This window comes from Lygodium microphyllum, chromosome 22 (assembly GCF_053477565.2).
Source record: "Lygodium microphyllum isolate KBCC chromosome 22, Lygodium_microphyllum_v1.1.10, whole genome shotgun sequence".
Lineage (NCBI taxonomy): Eukaryota > Viridiplantae > Streptophyta > Polypodiopsida > Schizaeales > Lygodiaceae > Lygodium > Lygodium microphyllum.
The window spans coordinates 86,143,325-86,162,308 of NC_141156.1; positions in this window are offsets into that span (position 1 = coordinate 86,143,325).

Here is an 18,984-nt window from a genome sequence, read left to right on the forward strand (position 1 = left end):
CTTATGAAAAGCCTTAGAAAGCCAAATCCTCAAGAAGGGCATCGAAGAGTGGAGGACCTAACATTGGATGGCTCACACCCATATTTATCTAAGGTAAGTCTAAGCTTACTAATAGTGAGATGGATCTAATTTTAAGCAAAAATCATGCTATGAGACCCTTCTAATCGCAAGGCTATTCAAATTAGGGGACAATTCAACCATGGAGCCTTCTATGGGGAGGGTAACAAACCCTCAACAAACCTAAGTTCCTGTCCCTACAATGCAATTGGTTGGCGATAATCTAAATAATTCCAAGTGGTGTCTAGCTTGGAATTTGGCTCAATGGGCCTCAAATATAATGAAATCTAGGACTCATGTATCCTCCTCTTTGCTATAGTTCATAAATGCGTAGACTATTGATCATAACCAAGCAATGCATCAAGAACCAGGAAGAATAATTCAAAGCAACTTGCTATGAGACCCTTCTCACTGCAAAGCTATTCAAATTAGGGGACAATTCAACCATGGAGCCTTCTATTGGGAGGGTAAAACCCTTAGCAGACCTAGCTTCCTTGTCCCTGTTATGCAATTTGTTGGCAATAATCTAATTAAGAAGGGCATCGAAGAGTGGAGGACCTTACATTGGATGGCTCACACCCATATTTATCTAAGGTAAGTCTAAGCTTACTAATAGTGAGATGGATCTAATTTTAAGAAAAAATCATGCTATGAGACCCTTCTAATTGCAAGGCTATTCAAATTAGGGGACAATTCAACCATGGAGCCTTCTATGGGGAGGGTAACAAACCCTCAACAAACCTAAGTTCCTGTCCCTACAATGCAATTGGTTGGCGATAATCTAAATAATTCCAAGTGGTGTCTAGCTTGGAATTTGGCTCAATGGGCCTCAAATATAATGAAATCTAGAACTCATGTATCCTCCTCTTTGGTATAGTTCATAAATGCGTAGACTATTGATCATAACCAAGCAATGCATCAAGAACCAGGAAGAATAATTCAAAGCAACTTGCTATGAGACCCTTCTCACTGCAAATCTATTCAAATTAGGGGACAATTCAACCATGGAGCCTTCTATTGGGAGGGTAAAACCCTTAGCAGACCTAGCTTCCTTGTCCCTATTATGCAATTTGTTGGCAATAATCTAATTAAGAAGGGCATCGAAGAGTGGAGGACCTAACATTGGATGGCTCACACCCATATTTATCTAAGGTAAGTCTAAGCTTACTAATAGTGAGATGGATCTAATTTTAAGAAAAAATCATGCTATGAGACCCTTCTAATTGCAAGGCTATTCAAATTAGGGGACAATTCAACCATGGAGCCTTCTATGGGGAGGGTAACAAACCCTCAACAAACCTAAGTTCCTGTCCCTACAATGCAATTGGTTGGCGATAATCTAAATAATTCCAAGTGGTGTCTAGCTTGGAATTTGGCTCAATGGGCCTCAAATATAATGAAATCTAGAACTCATGTATCCTCCTCTTTGCTATAGTTCATAAATACGTAGACTATTGATCATAACCAAGCAATGCATCAAGAACCAGGAAGAATAATTCAAAGCAACTTGCTATGAGACCCTTCTCACTGCAAAGCTATTCAAATTAGGGGACAATTCAACCATGGAGCCTTCTATTGGGAGGGTAAAACCCTTAGCAGACCTAGCTTCCTTGTCCCTGTTATGCAATTTGTTGGCAATAATCTAATTAAGAAGGGCATCGAAGAGTGGAGGACCTTACATTGGATGGCTCACACCCATATTTATCTAAGGTAAGTCTAAGCTTACTAATAGTGAGATGGATCTAATTTTAAGAAAAAATCATGCTATGAGACCCTTCTAATTGCAAGGCTATTCAAATTAGGGGACAATTCAACCATGGAGCCTTCTATGGGGAGGGTAACAAACCCTCAACAAACCTAAGTTCCTATCCCTACAATGCAATTGGTTGGCGATAATCTAAATAATTCCAAGTGGTGTCTAGCTTGGAATTTGGCTCAATGGGCCTCAAATATAATGAAATCTAGAACTCATGTATCCTCCTCTTTGGTATAGTTCATAAATGCGTAGACTATTGATCATAACCAAGCAATGCATCAAGAACCAGGAAGAATAATTCAAAGCAACTTGCTATGAGACCCTTCTCACTGCAAAGCTATTCAAATTAGGGGACAATTCAACCATGGAGCCTTCTATTGGGAGGGTAAAACCCTTAGCAGACCTAGCTTCCTTGTCCCTGTTATGCAATTTGTTGGCAATAATCTAATTAAGAAAGTCAATTCCAAGTGGTGTCTAGCTTGGAATCTGGCTCAATGGGCCTTTAAATTTAATGAAATCTAGAACCCATGTATCCTCCTCTTTGCTATAGTTCATAAATGTCTAGACTATTGATCCTAACCAAGCAATGCATCAAGAACCCATAAAGGAAGAATAATTCAAAGCAACTTGTTATTGCATCCTAGGCATCAAAAGAGGATTTTAATGAGCATGTCTTCCAAGCTTAAAGAAGAGGATATTCAAATTAGGTTTTGGTTATTATCCTAAGCCTCAGAGCTTGAGGATGGGTGAAAAGTGGCCAAGTAGAATACTTCTGTCTTCCTCCATGCAAAGTCATAATCTGTAACCCAAAGTCCTTTTAATTGAGGATAATGTACATTCACTATTGTCTATAAAAATAGGAGAAAAAAGGGGCACAATCTAACTTGTGAAGCATTGACATCATAAATGTGATTTTCTTCATTATACACTAATTTGGAAATGTTCAGCACATAAATGTGGTATCTATGATGCTCTTCAAGGGAAAGTAGGGTCAAGAAAGCAATAGCTCTATCATGTAAGCCATCCAAAAGAAAGAAGTTGACCCCATGAACATTATTTGTCAAGCCTAATTGTGAAACAAAGAACTTGTAGATGCTATGGTGACATCCATACTCCAATTCCTTATGTTTGCATGTGTATTATCTATATGTCTAATGTGAATTATCAACACATGCACTATGACTTTGAGCCCAAAGGACAATGATCCCAATGGCTAAACAATGTATTGTTATTTTGTGGTATATGCATGTGAGGTTTTTTGAGGTAGCAATATGATCATCTTTTGTTCCTTCATAGATGATGTGCATGCATGTCAATACTAGACCTAGTGGATGTGGCTATGGCTCTCTCTCACATAACCATTGCATACTCTAATGGATACCATAGTGAAGTCATCAATTTATCTCCTAATTGTACTCTATCTATGAAGGCTCCTCTATGGCTCTATGATTCAATCAATGCTTCTCAAATGTGCTCCATCTCCATAGCTTTGATTGCTTCAAGCTTGCTCTATGAAGATGAAGCATAAGAAGAAGAAGAAGAAGAGATGAAGAGCTTCTCACACCAATTCCTCACCCTCCCTATCTCCCTCTTTCATGTTCTCTCCACACAAGCAAGAAGATAGAAGCAAGAAGCAAGCAGAGAGCTCTCTCAAAATTTCACACCATAAGCATGAGCATATCCATTCACTTTTGATCTTTTACACATAGGGTAGATTGGGCACCCTACCCCTCTTGTTGGCCCAAACTTGGACCTCCTTTGATTTGTGTATGCTCCCTTGGTTAAATAGGTCTTTCTTAGTCTAAGAGAATTGAAGCTCCATGGCTGCAACATCTCATCTTATGGCCGACTATCCTAACCAAAAAGTATGTGTACAAAAATACAAATCAAATTACATGTTTCCAAAAGTAAAAATCTTGATATGCCGAAAAAAAATATTGGTACATTTGAAAAGTTAACAAGTACTACCTCTAGTGCTTGCGCTTTCGCTTTTGTTTCATGACGTTGAATTTTTGTGGTTCTTAACTTTTCCCCCTCCTAGCCGAGTGTCGATTTCATAGTACTTTCCATTTTGTTTTTTGCTCGCTTAAATATAGGACATTTAGCCTTTACCCTAACAAGATCCCACTTGAAGGTCAATGCACCTCTATGGGAGTATAAGAAAAAAGTGAAGATACTATCTCATGCCCATTAGCACTCTAGAGTATGCAAAGTGCTCAGAAGGTAACCTCTTCACAAGAAGTTTTGTAGGGGTATTATATGTATAGATCTTAATAAGCTCAATGTGCTTTTCCTCAAGAATCTCCCCAGTGAAGTGACACTTCACCTCAATGTTCTTTATCTTTGCTTCAAAGACAAGGTTCTATGCTAATTGAATGGCACTTTGACTATCATCGTGCAATGTGTGTACCTCTCTTGTAATACCCAAGTCTCCCACTAGATGAATAAGCCAAATAGCTTCCTTGTAGACCTTAATGGCTACAACATACTTTGCCTTAGTGGTAGATAAAGCCATACATGGCTGCAACATCGAGAGAACCAAGAGACTGTACCATTTGTGAAGGTGAAGACAAAACCTATAGTAGACCTCCTAGAGCCTACATTCCCCACAAAATCAACATCTACATGTCCAAGGAGGATAGATGCATCCTTCCTTCCTAAGTATATGCACATAGATCTAGTGTTTTTCATGTATCTAATGACACTCTTTACTACCTCCCAATGCTTCTTGTTACAGTTTTTCATATATCTACTAATGAGTCCCACCGTATACGCATCGCGGATGTATAGCAATCATGATGTACATCGAGCTACCAATTGCTGATGTGTAGGGAACCTTGGGTCATTTTAGGCTTTTGCTCACCTGACTTGGAATTGTTGTCCTCTTGGCTAAGTTTCAAATATGGAGGCAATGGAAGACTGATAGCCTTTCTCCTCTCTACATTGAAATACTCCAATACCTTCCCTACGTATTCCTTCTGATACAAATAGAGTATCCTTTTGTCTCGATCTCACATAATATACATACTCAGAATGTGACCAACATTCTCCAAGTCCTTCATATCAAAGATTTCATGCAACCTTTTCTTTAAAGCATCTACATCATAAAAGAATTTCCTAGCAATTAGCATGTCCTTCACATAAAGATTCAAGATCATAAGACTACCATACCTAGCCTTCCTAATGCATAGACAACAATCCCAATCATCTCACTCCTAGTGTACCTTTGAGATCGCATACATGCATTAAACTTATGATACCATTCCTCAAGAACTTGCTTCATATCATGTAAGATCTTATGAAGCTTCAACACCAACTATTCCTTGCCTTCCACAACAAACCCTTCAGGCTACTACATATAAATGTCCTCATGCAAGTCTCCATGTAAGAAAGCTATCTTTACATCCATTTGAACCAACTCCATATCCTCTTTGACAACCAATCCAAATACCATATGAAGGGTGGTCATCTTGACTATTGGTGAGAATATCTCATCAAAGTCAATCCCCTTTTCTTGGATGAATCCTTTGGCTACTAATCTTGCCTTTCACTTGGCAATGTATCAGATGGGGATACATTCATGGCAGTGCATATTTCCCAAGCAAAGGAACTAATTTTCATAACATTTTTAAACCAAAGAATTTTATCTGATTGCATAGTCCTCTTCCACTTATGACTGTCATCCCTAATCATAGTATTAACATAACAAGAAGGCTTACCACAATCTCTAAGTATGACATAGTTTAGAGATGGAGTAGATGCACACTGACATAGGTATAAAATGTGTGAGCTATGTAAATTTTGCCATCCTTGATGATAATACAATTACTTTCTCTCATCTCACCTGCCTATACTCAGCTTTCATGGTTTCTCTCTCTTCTTTTTTATCTTTTTAGTCTTTTTCTCATCTTTTCTCTTTATTCTTCTTTTCTTTCTCTCACCTCTCAGCCCTCTCCTTGACAAGTCGTATCAGAGCATTGGTCTTTGATCCATTTGGTACAATCATTTCTTGGATTTCATTCTCAATCTTGTTGCTTCCTGGTTACTCAAGGACAAGGTGTCAGTTTGGAAAATGGTCTAGTGTAGTGACCAAGGAGACCAAGGACAGCTAGTCAAAGTTAATTGGAGTACTTAAAGGTAAAGTTGGAGGCATCTTGGAAAAAAATGGCAGGTCATGCATCAATAGCATGTTATTTTGGAGGTAAAATGGTTAAAGACAGGGTAAGATATGAGGTTGTCTACTATCCTTTGGCACTCCCATCTTAGCTTTGGTAGGTTGTCTAAGCATTACATCATGTGGAAGAGACCATACAATGTGCTTATGTATTGGGATTGCCCATCCTCTTGAAATACCACATTGCATATCTCGATTGTTTTGATAGTCTACTTATACATCTTATTCTCATTAAGAATGACATCATGGTTGCAAACAACCTTCTCGGACTTAGGATCCCACAAGCGACAACACGTTTCACATGGTTCTCCATAACCAAGAAAAGTGCATTACTTAGGATCAAGCTTACTCTTATTGTCCCTAGGTATATGCATAAATGACTCACAACCAAAAACATACAAGTGATCATAACTAAGTCTCTTGTTAGATCATAACTCCTTTGGTATCTTTCCATCCAATGGCTTACTAGGAGACCTATTGATCAAATGTATTGTTGTCTTTATAACTTTAGCCCAAAACCTTTTAGTAAGACTAACATTAGAGAGTATACTACGAACCCTTTTCTGAATGGTCATGTTGTTCTTAGGCACACCACCTTGAGTAGGATTTTCAAGAGAGCTATCAACTCTCTTGATACCATGGCTTGCAAAAAACTTCATAAAGGCATGCGAGTTGTACTCTCCACCATTATCAATCCTCAAATACCTAAGTTTCTTGCTTGATTGATTTTTGCAAATGCCAATAAATTTTGAAACACCTTAGTACATCACTCTTCTTGCGAAGAGAGCAAGCCCAAACCTTCCTAGTGGCATCATCTATAGAAGTGACAAAATATAAAAGTCATCCTAATGAAAATGTTGGTAATGCCCACACAAATCACTACGAACCAAATCAAAACATTCTGATCTTTTACTCCTACTATTTCTGTTATGAAACATTTTTGTTTACTTTCAAAAGAGACAATGGATACAAAAACCAAGATTTAAAAAAATTAAAGATAATGCAAATGGCACAAAGCTTTTGTTCCAGTGAGATTGACATGTGTCCCAAATAGCGATGCCATAAAGAAATAGATGGCTGTACTGAAAGTGTCTCAACTCTTAGGCAAGGTGACCGATAAGAACATGACCTTCATTGAATTATGAAAGATAATCTTTTGAGATGCTACTTGGTTGAAAATAATGTTGAACTCATGGAAGTGATTACACATTGAAGTCTCCCTCCTCCATGTAGAGATCAATGAGTTTTTAAGGCCAATAAACCTTCAAGACTGCACTTTTTTTCTCATATATATCACCAAGCTTCTTTCATACACCACATGCACGTTCTATATTTTTCACATTAAAATACATTGACTTTGAGAGTGTTAGCATAATAATGGAGTATGCCAACTCATCTAAATCCTCCCATATATTTGCATTAATGTCCTTAGGCTCAGTCTCACTATGTACGATTGGCTTTACTTGCTTCTTTTAGATCAATATATTTTATATTTGCTCTTTCCAATAGGAAAAGCTTATTACATCAAGCTTTTCAATATTGAAAAATGTATTTTTTGAACTTGATGAAGAACTTATAATGATAAAAGTATGTATACACACCAAAATCAATAAGATATACCTAGCTACAAGCTCAAAATAGATCAATTGACAGCAAAAATGGAGTGTCCCACAAAGCTAAGCAATGGTTATCTGAATATCAAACCAACATAAAGTTGATGTAAAAATAATATTTCAGCACTTCCAAAGGCATGTGAATTTTCTATAAGCTTTTTTTAAGTATTTCAATCTTCATGTCAGATCAATTTCAACTTGCATAATCTTTACAAAAAGAGCAAAAAGTAGCATGAAAAATCCTTCAAGTTAAAAATATATTGAAATCTATGTGAAATCCAAAATCAAGAGTAATTGTGGAGTCTTCTAGTAAAGCCCATTGTCCAAAAGTGTTGTCTAAAATAGAATAGTCTTGTTTTGTGTAAAATAAAGATCTAAAAATAATAAACTCTATCTAAAAATAATAAACTCTATGATTATAGATATATGTAACTCTCATTAGAACCTTTGTTTTGAGCTATAGAATACCTCAATCTAATATTGGATGCAAAAGTTATGCCCAAAATGTTGAAGTGCTATTAAACTACCATACTTGCCTACAACTTTTGCAGGATGCTCTCTATTCACTCAAAATGGATAGAATGGATTCCAAAGGTATTCTCACTTTCTCTTCTCTTGAACATATATTTTAGAGGAAGAAAATAGAAGAGAGTGTTGGTTCCTCTTTTGGATTTGGAAAGCTTTAATGTTGCTCAATCTCTTTGAGCATCTAAAACCTCTCACTGAGCATCAAAAGGCAAGCTATTTTCTATTAATTCTAGCCACTAATGGTTGCCCAAATGTAAAAAATTTTTTAGGATATGGAAGTCTTTGGATCGACCTCAATATCTTCTCAAGCCAACACACCTATTTACCTTAGATGTAGAGCTCAGTGATGAGAATAGTACCTATATCAAGATGCATTCAACAAGCACCAATGTCGAAGAAGAAGCTTGAATCCTCAACCTTTACAAAAAATCTATAGTCCTCATACTTCTTGCTTCAAGTATGAGCTTCCACAAACATTGAAAGCCCCACTAATACCAATTGAGAAGGAAACAATGATAGGATGTAAGATATAAGCTATGAAGTGCAAGAGGATTGAGACATAAAAGCATATAAAGAGAGTTTTTGTGGATATATTGAATGGTATCTTATTCTTTGTTATCTTCATTTATATATGACTTTACAATATGTACTTATATAATAGATGTCCTCCTAGAGATATGCCATTGGCCTTTACCCCAACACCTTGTGTTCCATCCACATTTTTCCCAGCTGTGTATGTATCTAATTATTTCTCACATTGCACCAAGGGGGGGTACCTTCTTGAGTCCCTTTGGAAAATAAAATATAAATTTCTTAAGTGAATCTTGGGACTCCCAGTATTTTAGTAGAGAGATCTCATTGTTCCAATTGATAGGGTTAGTTTCCCGCCTTTGTGGAAAAGACGCATCTGGCACCCCAAGTGCATTGTTGGGCAACTTGACTCCCTTTCGATCCTCCCATCTCAGTAGGGTGGATGTAGGGTAGTGGAGATAAGGAGGGCTCTTCGTGTGCACTACAAGATTAGATGCCATGCACTATGTGATGTAAATGCAAGTGTATGTGTCCATGGTGCAAGGGTGTGCAAGGTAGATGTGCACATAGATAACATGCAAGGGTTGGTACTAATCAATACTTGCTAGTTAATCTCAGCAATCCAAAGTTTTTAGGGCCCTAAGCATATCCATTAAGTGTTTAAATGTCATAATTTCTCTTGAACATTGTAAGGCTACATGTTAGATATAAACACATAGACCATTTTCTTCTCCATCTAATCTATTTGTGTGAGTACACATCAGTTGCTTTCAACTTGCTATTCACTTGGATTCAAACATCATTTTAATTTCTTCCACTTGTATTTCCCATCTTGTAAAGGATTAGACACTGGCATTGCCTTTAGCAATCGATAAGACCTTCCTGTCATGGCGTCTGTTGATGTGAGGCCTCAAATCCACAAATTTGAAGGGAGAGACTTCCACCCATGATAGGTGTTAGTCTTGGGTAAGTTACTCATTAATATATGTGTGCATCATGTGGGTTCAAAACAAGGTATTTTTAAAATACTATTATTATACATTTTTTACATGCACAAGGGTGTAATAAAAAGGGGTTATTTACAGATTGAATAGAAAAGGGTTATGTTTTATTCAAGAAAATTCACAAATAAGGGTATTTATAAATAGTCCTTGAATGCACGTGATGTAGAGGATATACATATAGTAACTTCCCCGAGGTGTTAGTAAAATATAAAATGATGGAGAGGGGTTACTGGCTCTTCATCAACGGGACCAAAGCCATTGATCCATCCAACCTTATGGAAGTTGAAGACGATGAAAGAGCTCAAGCCATAATAATGTTGCACCTGGATGAATACTTAATTCACCATATTGACCAGCTTGCAACTATAAAAGAGAAGTGGGATGAGCTCAAGAAATTTTATGGTGTGATTAGAGGAAAGAATTCCAAAATCTTCCTCAAAATAGAGTTCTTTAGTTGTGAATACAAGCAAGGAGAAGACTTGGGGAAGTTCATTTCCTAGGATGATGGAGAGTCCGATGGCTTAGTTACCTTCAATTCAAGCTCCAATTGTTACTAAAGAAGATGCCATTGCAATACTCTTGAAAGTTGTAAGAAAAATCTTTTCAACTGTTGTCACTACCCTAACAAATGTACCAAATCCTACACTTGAAGGTGCATTTAGTCTTGTCCAGATGAGGAGAAGAGAAATCAGAAAGAAGGAGCACCAACACAGCATTTATCTTAACAACCCATGAATAACTCTTAGTCCATAATACTGTGACTACTAAATGCTCTATTTGAAAAAAAAAGAACATATTGTAAGCATATGCTGAAAAAAATATCCCAACAAGATGCAGTGTAACAAATGTAAACAAATAGGGTATATCACTAGTAAATGCCCAAACTCTCTTGAAGCACCCAAAGAATTGGAGGCCAACTATGTTTGCAAAGCATATGAGGACCAACTTTTCTAGTATCTAGTGTATCATGGGGATTTAATTTTTGCGAGCTTTCCTTTTTGTTCTTTTGCAATCAATCCTTTTTTTTCAAGATTTTTTGTGCAATGTACCAGGGATTTAGTATTTGCAAGCTTCTAGTTTCATGCTTTTGTAAATGTTTAGTTTCTTTTTAGGCTTTCAAAAATTAATGTTCCCACATGTAAACCTTTTGGTTAAGCTTGTGTCAAAGAAATATAAATTGAACCATTAGAAACCCTAATTGAGTGAAGGAGTAGGATTAACTGTTCTGGTAAATTTCTTGATCTTTGAAAATCTTAAGTTTGGTGAAATACCAAAAGAGTTTTTTGAATTTAACAAACAAGTGGTGTGCCATTTAGTTGGCATGGAACTTGGTCTTTTATACAAAAACAAAGCTAATTGAGGTGAACTATCACTTCATCAAGGAGGTGCTTGAGGATAAGCACATTGATCTTATCAAGATCTATATAGATGATAATCCTATAGAGGTAGGATCTTCACTTTCTTCTTACACTCCCATAAAGATACATTGGCCTTTAAATAGGAGGTTGTTGGGATAAAGGCAATGGGATAAAGGCAATGGCCAATAACAAAGTAGTCAGCCCTTCTATATGTACACGATGCATAGTCATATATAAGTGAAGATAACAAATAACAAGGGTATTGTTTATTTTTGTATCCGTATAACTCTCTTGTGTTCTTCTTTCTCTTTCAACCCTCTTGTACTCCAACTTCTATTTCACACACCACCATTGCTTTAATATGTGACCTCAGATCTCTTACTTATAGAACATTCTTTAGGGATCATATGATGAACAAAAATTTGGGAGTTGCATTTACAATATAGAGAGAACAATATAAATAGTCTCAAACCAAAATACTTGGGAATATTATTTTCAACCAACACCATCAATGCCCATGCAACTTCTACAATATGCTTGCTTTTTTTCTTTTTGCAAACACAGCTTGTTATGGGATATACTTACATGTAAATTATTTCTTTATCCCATGAACCCCTAAAAAAATCACTAAACTCATGAGAGAGATATTATCCCCCTCCATCTAACCTCAAATACTTAACTTTCAAGAGTGTTTTTGTTTCAACAATAGCCTTCCAAGTTTTAAAGTGCTCAAACACTTCACTTTATGCAATATATCCACATCTTTCTAGAGCAATCATCAATAAATATAACAAAATACTCAATTCTACCAAGAGATACATTGTGCATAGGCCCCCAAACATATTGTATGCACAATATTAATTATATTCTTGCTCACAACCCTATCATGTGAGAAAGGTTGTCTTGTTTATTTCCCATTTAACTGACATGGTTTACAAATTTTATGCAATTTTGTAACTGTAAATGCAGAATCTGGACTACATTAATTTAAATATTTGCATGTGCAATACATTTATGCCATATTTTAATGGCTACAATCATACCTTTTTCTTTAGTATACACAATAGTATTCATAGCAAGAGTTCTAGCATCCAAAGTAAACACGTGACCAACTCTACTTTCTTTTGTAATAAACCATCACTTATTACTAAAGACTTCAATGAAATAAACCTTCACATTGAATTTAACATGTAGTCCTTGCTCTACCATCTAATGAAGGAATACTAAATTCTTTGTGAGTGATACATTTGACAAACAATTTTTTAACTATCGTGTAAGGACAAAGGAAAATTTTCAATTTGTAATAATGATGTAAATCATCACTTATCTCTACATAGATTGGACTTTGTAAATCTTGCATCTCTCCAAAGTATTCAACATAGTTGGTCATATCAACATTCATCATATGCTACATGATAAACAAACACTAATTTTTATCATCATTCTGTCTAGAAGACAATGCACAATTTCCTTGCTACAATTTATATTTCAAGTGTTATATGTCTTATAAAAACAATGGGCTATAATATCACTTGTTCTAGAAATAGGGGGGATGTCAACTCCTTTTCCAATAAGGCATAGTCTCACCCTAACTTTCTAAAATGGCATTATGTCAATTCTAAGGCATGGATCCTACAATGGTCATCCTTTCGACTCTAACAATTTAATTCTACTCTAGAAGAACCCAACCAATTACATCCACCTATCCATAGGATATTCCCATCCATTAAGGGATTATTCATTTTCCACCTACATACCCAAGGCGTTGAATTTTAATTACCTAACACATTATTGTAATAAGTTACAATCAACTTCCTTAATTAACAAATTGAAATCATTGGTTTATTCATAGAACTTATCTCATAGACATGAATACAATAGAATACAATTCTTCAAAGAAAGTCCTTTATTGCACACAATAAACAACACAACTTAATTTTTAGCCATCGACCATATCCATAGCTTGCTCCATAAATCAAGTATAAAAACTTGAGCATCCACTATCCATTGCCTAACCAATATAGGGATGCTTCAAAGCTCTTTGGGCTTGTAGGGCGCTAAATCCTTCCTAGATATTGTGATAGTATACCTAGAGTTTTGTTAGTCACCATGATTCTCAAAAAGCTAGTCCCATCTATGGAGCAACCTCTCGTCTATGGGTGTCAACTCTAACAATGAAGACCACAATAGTTTTGGTGGGGGAACTAGTGATATACTTGGGTGTTAACCCTTTCTAAGAAGGCTAAGAAGACAAAGATAAATGTGTGAGAAGAAATGCAAAAACAAGAGTGAGTACTTGTAACTTTTGATAGAAAATTGTTCGAAAAGAGAGCTCCCATGCAAGTTGTAATATGACTTAATAAGTCTCCAGTGTTAAAATTTAGCTTCACAAGATTGAAAAAGATTTGTAAAACCAAAGAGTATGTACAAACTGAGAGAAGATTGGTTTAGCCCATGGAGATGGGAGGGTGGCCAAAAAATCTAGGCCATGGGTAAGAGCTAAGAAATGGAAGGATAAGCTCACTCTTCTTGGGTGAAATCTTATGGAGCTCTCATCTTTCTTTTTTCTTACATCTTGCTTATATGAGAGAGAGAGAGAGAGAGAGAGAGAGAGAGAGAGAGAGAGAGAGAGAGAGAGAGAGAGAGAGAGAGAGAGAGAGAGAGAGAGAGAGAGAGAGAGAGAGAGAGAGAGAGAGAGAGAGAGAGAGAGAGAGAGAGAGAGAGAGAGAGAGAGAGAGAGAGAGAGAGAGAGAGAGAGAGAGAGAGAGAGAGAGAGAGAGAGAGAGAGAGAGAGAGAGAGAGAGAGAGAGAGAGAGTTATATTAACGTCTTCTAAAGACCAAAACTGGCCTATGAGACAAACTGTGATACAATTGATGAGGTCCAGCTATCCAAAATAAAAGTGTTGAATGAAAAGCTAAAAACTGGAAACTGAAAATACTGTGTTGTGAGTGTGATAAGTGTCGTGTATGTGTATGTGCGTATGTAGCTCTGGTACTCCAGATAATGGCTACAAAAGGGGAACAAATGTCGGCTGTGATAGGGGAACAACTGTCAGCTGTGATAAAGTGGTGCGATGTGTATATGTAACAGATGCAGGGAGATATACTATCCTGGGATGTAGTAGTAGTCGTCGAAGTCGCTAATAGCAGGTGATCCCTCTTGGATGCAGGATGTGGTACATCGGCGGTGGAGAAAGAGTAAACTAGAGATCTGAGATCCAATGTGTTGAGTGTCGTCGGATCTTAGTCTGCTATCGATGTAGATCAAGAATCCTCCGGATCTCCTGTCGGTGTGGATGTGGGGTCCGAAACCCACGGATCCTCGTGCAGCGTCGGGTACGCTGGTCCTCAGCCTGCTGTAGTGTGAGCCTAGAGGTCTGGCTGGAGGTTGGTACAGTAGCTCTCACTCTATCTGTCTGAAAGAACTGTGTAATAGTCGTCTGGGTGGACCCCTCTCTGACTGGGACCCGCTGTGTGCTCTGCTCTTTAATGTGCCATGCCTCTCCTAGAAAATGGCCAAATGATCTCTGATCCATATCAATCATACATCCCTGAAGTGAGCTGCTCAATGTGTATCTAGATCTCAACTCTGAGTAATGCCGGGCATCTGAGAACAAAATGCTCCTCACTCTCCACCTCTGATCTGCAAAGGGGGCATATCCTCTCCTCCCGTGGGATGCCACTGGCTCTGCCACTCTCAATCATAAGCTGATGTGATGATACCCTGAGCTATCCAATAAGAACTCTCAATCGATGTGGCATATAGATCTGCATATATCTCGGAATCTCTATGAATCCCTGCTCTGATATGCTCAAGAACTGTGTATAATAATGTGCCATCTTCGATGGCAGTGGCTGTGCAGGGCTGACCCATGTCCTCTGTATATAAATATGCCATATCTCCTGTCAGATGGCTCTGTTCCTCTCAGAGAGAGAGAGGGTGTAAGTGGGAGCCTGAGTATCATATAGAAGAGGTGGGAGTCTATCAATGTCCAGCCCATGTCTGTCAAACCAAGCTGTCCAGCCCATGTCTGTCAAACCAAGCTGTGCATACCATGATGTGGTATCCCCCGCTCGAGCCATCTCCTGAGATGCCATATATGCTCTGTATGCAATGCGATCTCTATCCATATCCTGAAATCTGTGTAGGAAGCAGACTGTCTGAAATAATGCCTCGACTAGCATGGGCGGTGTGGCAAGCTCTGCTCACACAATGTCATGTGGGATTGAGGCCTTGCTGCAAATCAATCTAGATATCATGATCACCTGAGGTCTCTCCATCAATGTCCATACATAATCGGCAAGGCCTGGCCCCCATATAGCTGCTCCATACATCAGTGCTGGAGTGACTAGAGTATCAAAGAGCCACCCCTTGGTGCGGGGCTCCTGGAAATGTGCCTGATGACACTGTCGCTCCATAAGAGCCAATGCTGAGTATCCTCTAGTGAGGTGGTCACGAGCTGCCTGTGTCATCGAGAAAATCCCTGAAGCTGCTGTAAAGGTGACTCCCAAATATACATATGATCCAGTGACCTCAATACTCCCTCCTACTGCCATGAAAATACTCTGTCTGCCTATCTGAGCTGATGTATGGAATATAAGAACCTTGGTTTTACCAAGGTTCACTGTCATGCCTCTCTGTATGTAAAAATCATCGAATGCTAATAAATTCTGCTGTAATCCCTGAGCTGAATCAACACAATGTCATCTGCATATAGTAAGATATGAACTGTGGCTCCAGTGAGATCTATACCTCCACCGGCTCGCTGTTGAATAAACTCTGCTATCTCATCAATGTATAGCCCAAATAGAGTCGGTGAGAGTGGGCATCCTTGTTTCACACCAATGGTGCTCACAAGGGGATCTGATATACCTCCCGGACATCTGACTCTGCCAGTAACCCGCTCATATAGTGCATAAATACCCCACATCATGTCATCATCCACCCCCAGATCAAGTAGGCGTCTGAAAAGCCTCTCTCTCGGAACCATGTCAAAGGCTTTGCGGAAATCCACAAAGCAACAAAACAATCTCTGTTTCTTCACTCGTGTTTGGTCGATCAGACAACGGAGAGTGAAGATGTGGTCTATGGTAGAAAATGCCCGTCTAAACCCTGCCTATCCGGGTGTGCACATGCACTCTCTCTCTGCCAGCGTGCTGAGCTCCTCCTCCATCACCGTGCCATAAAGTTTGGCCAAAACTGGCCCAATCATGATGGTCCTATATGTGTTAGGATCCATAGGATCCCCTGACTTGTGGATAGGTACAATGGTGTGCTCTGTCCACGAGTCAGGGAACCCCTCAGACAATGCACAGTTGAAGAGGTGAGCAATGAGTGGAGCCAATGTGTCTCTGCCATATATAATATGCTCTGCCTGAAGATCAAACTGGTCTTGAGTGCGGCCATGCTGTAACCGTGAGATAGCATGTTTCACCATACTAGTGGTGAAAAAGGATGAAATACCCGGTCTCAGTGTACATGGTGTGGGTATCAGCGGCTGTGCGGGTACATGATATAAACTCTGGGCGTATCCATGCCATACTGTAGGGTCATGTATCGGTGTGGGTGAGCGTGGTTCTCTGATCTGCCTCCATGCCTCTGCACAATCTCTGCTCATAAGAAGGTGGTATATATCCCAATATCTCTCCTCCTCCCATTCCCGCTTTTTACGTGGCGGGTCACATGCGTCTCTGCGCCTGTCTGTGTGTGATCTCTCCTCTGGCCTCCAAATCGCGTAGCTGTCGACGTAGATCTCTGCACTCATCATCATACCACCTGTTCTGTGGCATGGTACCGGTCCGAGGGGGGTGCGTGTATGTGTGATGTGGAAAACTGAGTGTAGCAGAATCATGTAGAATGCGTGTGATATCAGTGGTCAGTGTATCAAGGGGTGCGTATGGATCAAGTGACGTGATGTGCTCCTCCAGATGCTGTGAGTAAACATGTGAGAGCTCATGAGTGAAGTGTATGGTAGTATGCATGTGGGGTATGATATCTGCAGGTGGTGATGGTAATGAGGTGAGGAGTGAGAAACTGAGAAAGGTGTGATCGGCACCGAGTGGAAGTCTCCCAAGGCCGAAGGACTCGATAGTATGCATCCCATCGATCGGTCCAAGTAGATAATCTACAGTACTCTCGCCCCCCCCATGTGGGAAGCATGTAAGACCTCCTGAATATGGCCATCGTGCCATCCCGTTATAAATAATGAGATGATGTCTACTACCAAGCTCAAGTAAATGCCCTCCATACCCTGTGGCATCTGGCCCAGTATTTGCTGACTCCCGACTGATCCCCAACTCCTTAGGGTCTAATGCTCTCATGATCTCTGGCTGCTCCATATCAAAACTCTCACACTGTCGGCTCTGTGTGCGCCCGTTGAAGTCCCCCATAAGGAAGACCTCACCCAAACTAGAATACAGAATAATGTCCTCTGAGAGCTGTGAATAAGGGGAGGGGGAATCTTTGGCATGAATATCACCTTGCGTAGTAGCATATTTGGACCCTCGTGGTGAAAAGTAGCATACTGCCATAGACATTGTGGTTTTGTTACACTTTTTATGCTACCAAGCAATGGAATGGGAGCTTCAAAATGTCACATATGCATTAGCTTAGGACAAGTGATCTAGAGACAATCAACTTGTGGTGTGTGCTAGATTTTGATTTTTTGTGTTTGTAAGTGCTTTAAAATATTTAAGCAAGTAGGAATGTGATAAGATAAGGTCTAAAGGGTTGAAATATCATTTTGAAAAAAGAGTTTTTAGGTCTTTATTACTCACAAGACAATCAACTTGTGGCGTGTGCTAGATTTTGATTTTTTGTGTTTGTAAAAGTGCTTTAAAATCTTTAAAAAAGTAGGAACATAATAAGCTAAGCTCTAAAGGGTTGATATATCATTTTGAAAAAATAGTTTTTAGGTCTATTACTCACGAGAAAAGAAAAACAAGTGGGGTTTTTAATAGGCAAGGGGCTTGAGAAGTAGGGGGTTAAGAGGGCTTGTAGCTTTTGTATTGTAGAGTTTCTTGCTTTCACTTTTACTTTGGCTTTTGCTTTTGAAGTTATCTTTTGCTTAATAGTATGGTAAAGCTAGTGGATCTCTGGAGTTAAAAGAGCAAGGCAAGGAAGAAGATGAAGAAGAAAATCACCACTCATCGGAAAAGGGGAGCGAATAAAGAATGTGCTTCAATAGAGTGATCGATTCAACTCCATCACCAATAAGCTTGCAAGTACAGTCTTTATGGTCTTTCTTAATGGAAATTAGAGTGAGAGACTAAAAATGTGTGCACAAGAGGAAGAGAGAGCTCAAGTACAAGAAGGAAATCTTGCTTAGTAAGTTGCTCACAAGTACAATCGGTACACACTCTCTACATTTGAGAGTGACCTCCAAGCTATTTATATAGCCTCACTATGGGCTAGGGTTAGGCTTTCCTCTACCCTCTAGTCCATTGACACCTTACCTTCCCTCATGCACCCTTTGGGACGCCTTCATAAAATAGGCTACAAGGATGTTTATGGAAAGATGATATACAAGCACATTATTTTTGTGAGCTTTTGATTTCGCGCTTTTGCAATTGAAACTAATTTTTTGAGATTTTTGAAACAACCTTGGATATTTTCTATAAATGACATCAATATTATAGTTCACTACATAAATGTCATATCACACATTACTGCTCTTTTTTAATATGAAGATATGTGATATATCATGCATCCATCACAATTTTGGAGCTCCCAACAAAATGCACACTATCCAAAATAGAGGGAGCAATGCTATTAGGATTGGAATTTTCAAGCTTTTTAGCAAGAAATTGTTACTTAATCCACTCTTGTGTGAGGGGAAAAAATGGTGACCAATAATTTTTGTCCAATTACAAGGCCACATAATTGATATTTAAAGCACAAATTACTTTTGAGTCACATCTCCTTATTCTTGCCTACGAAAAGTGTCTATAACTAGGCTTTAG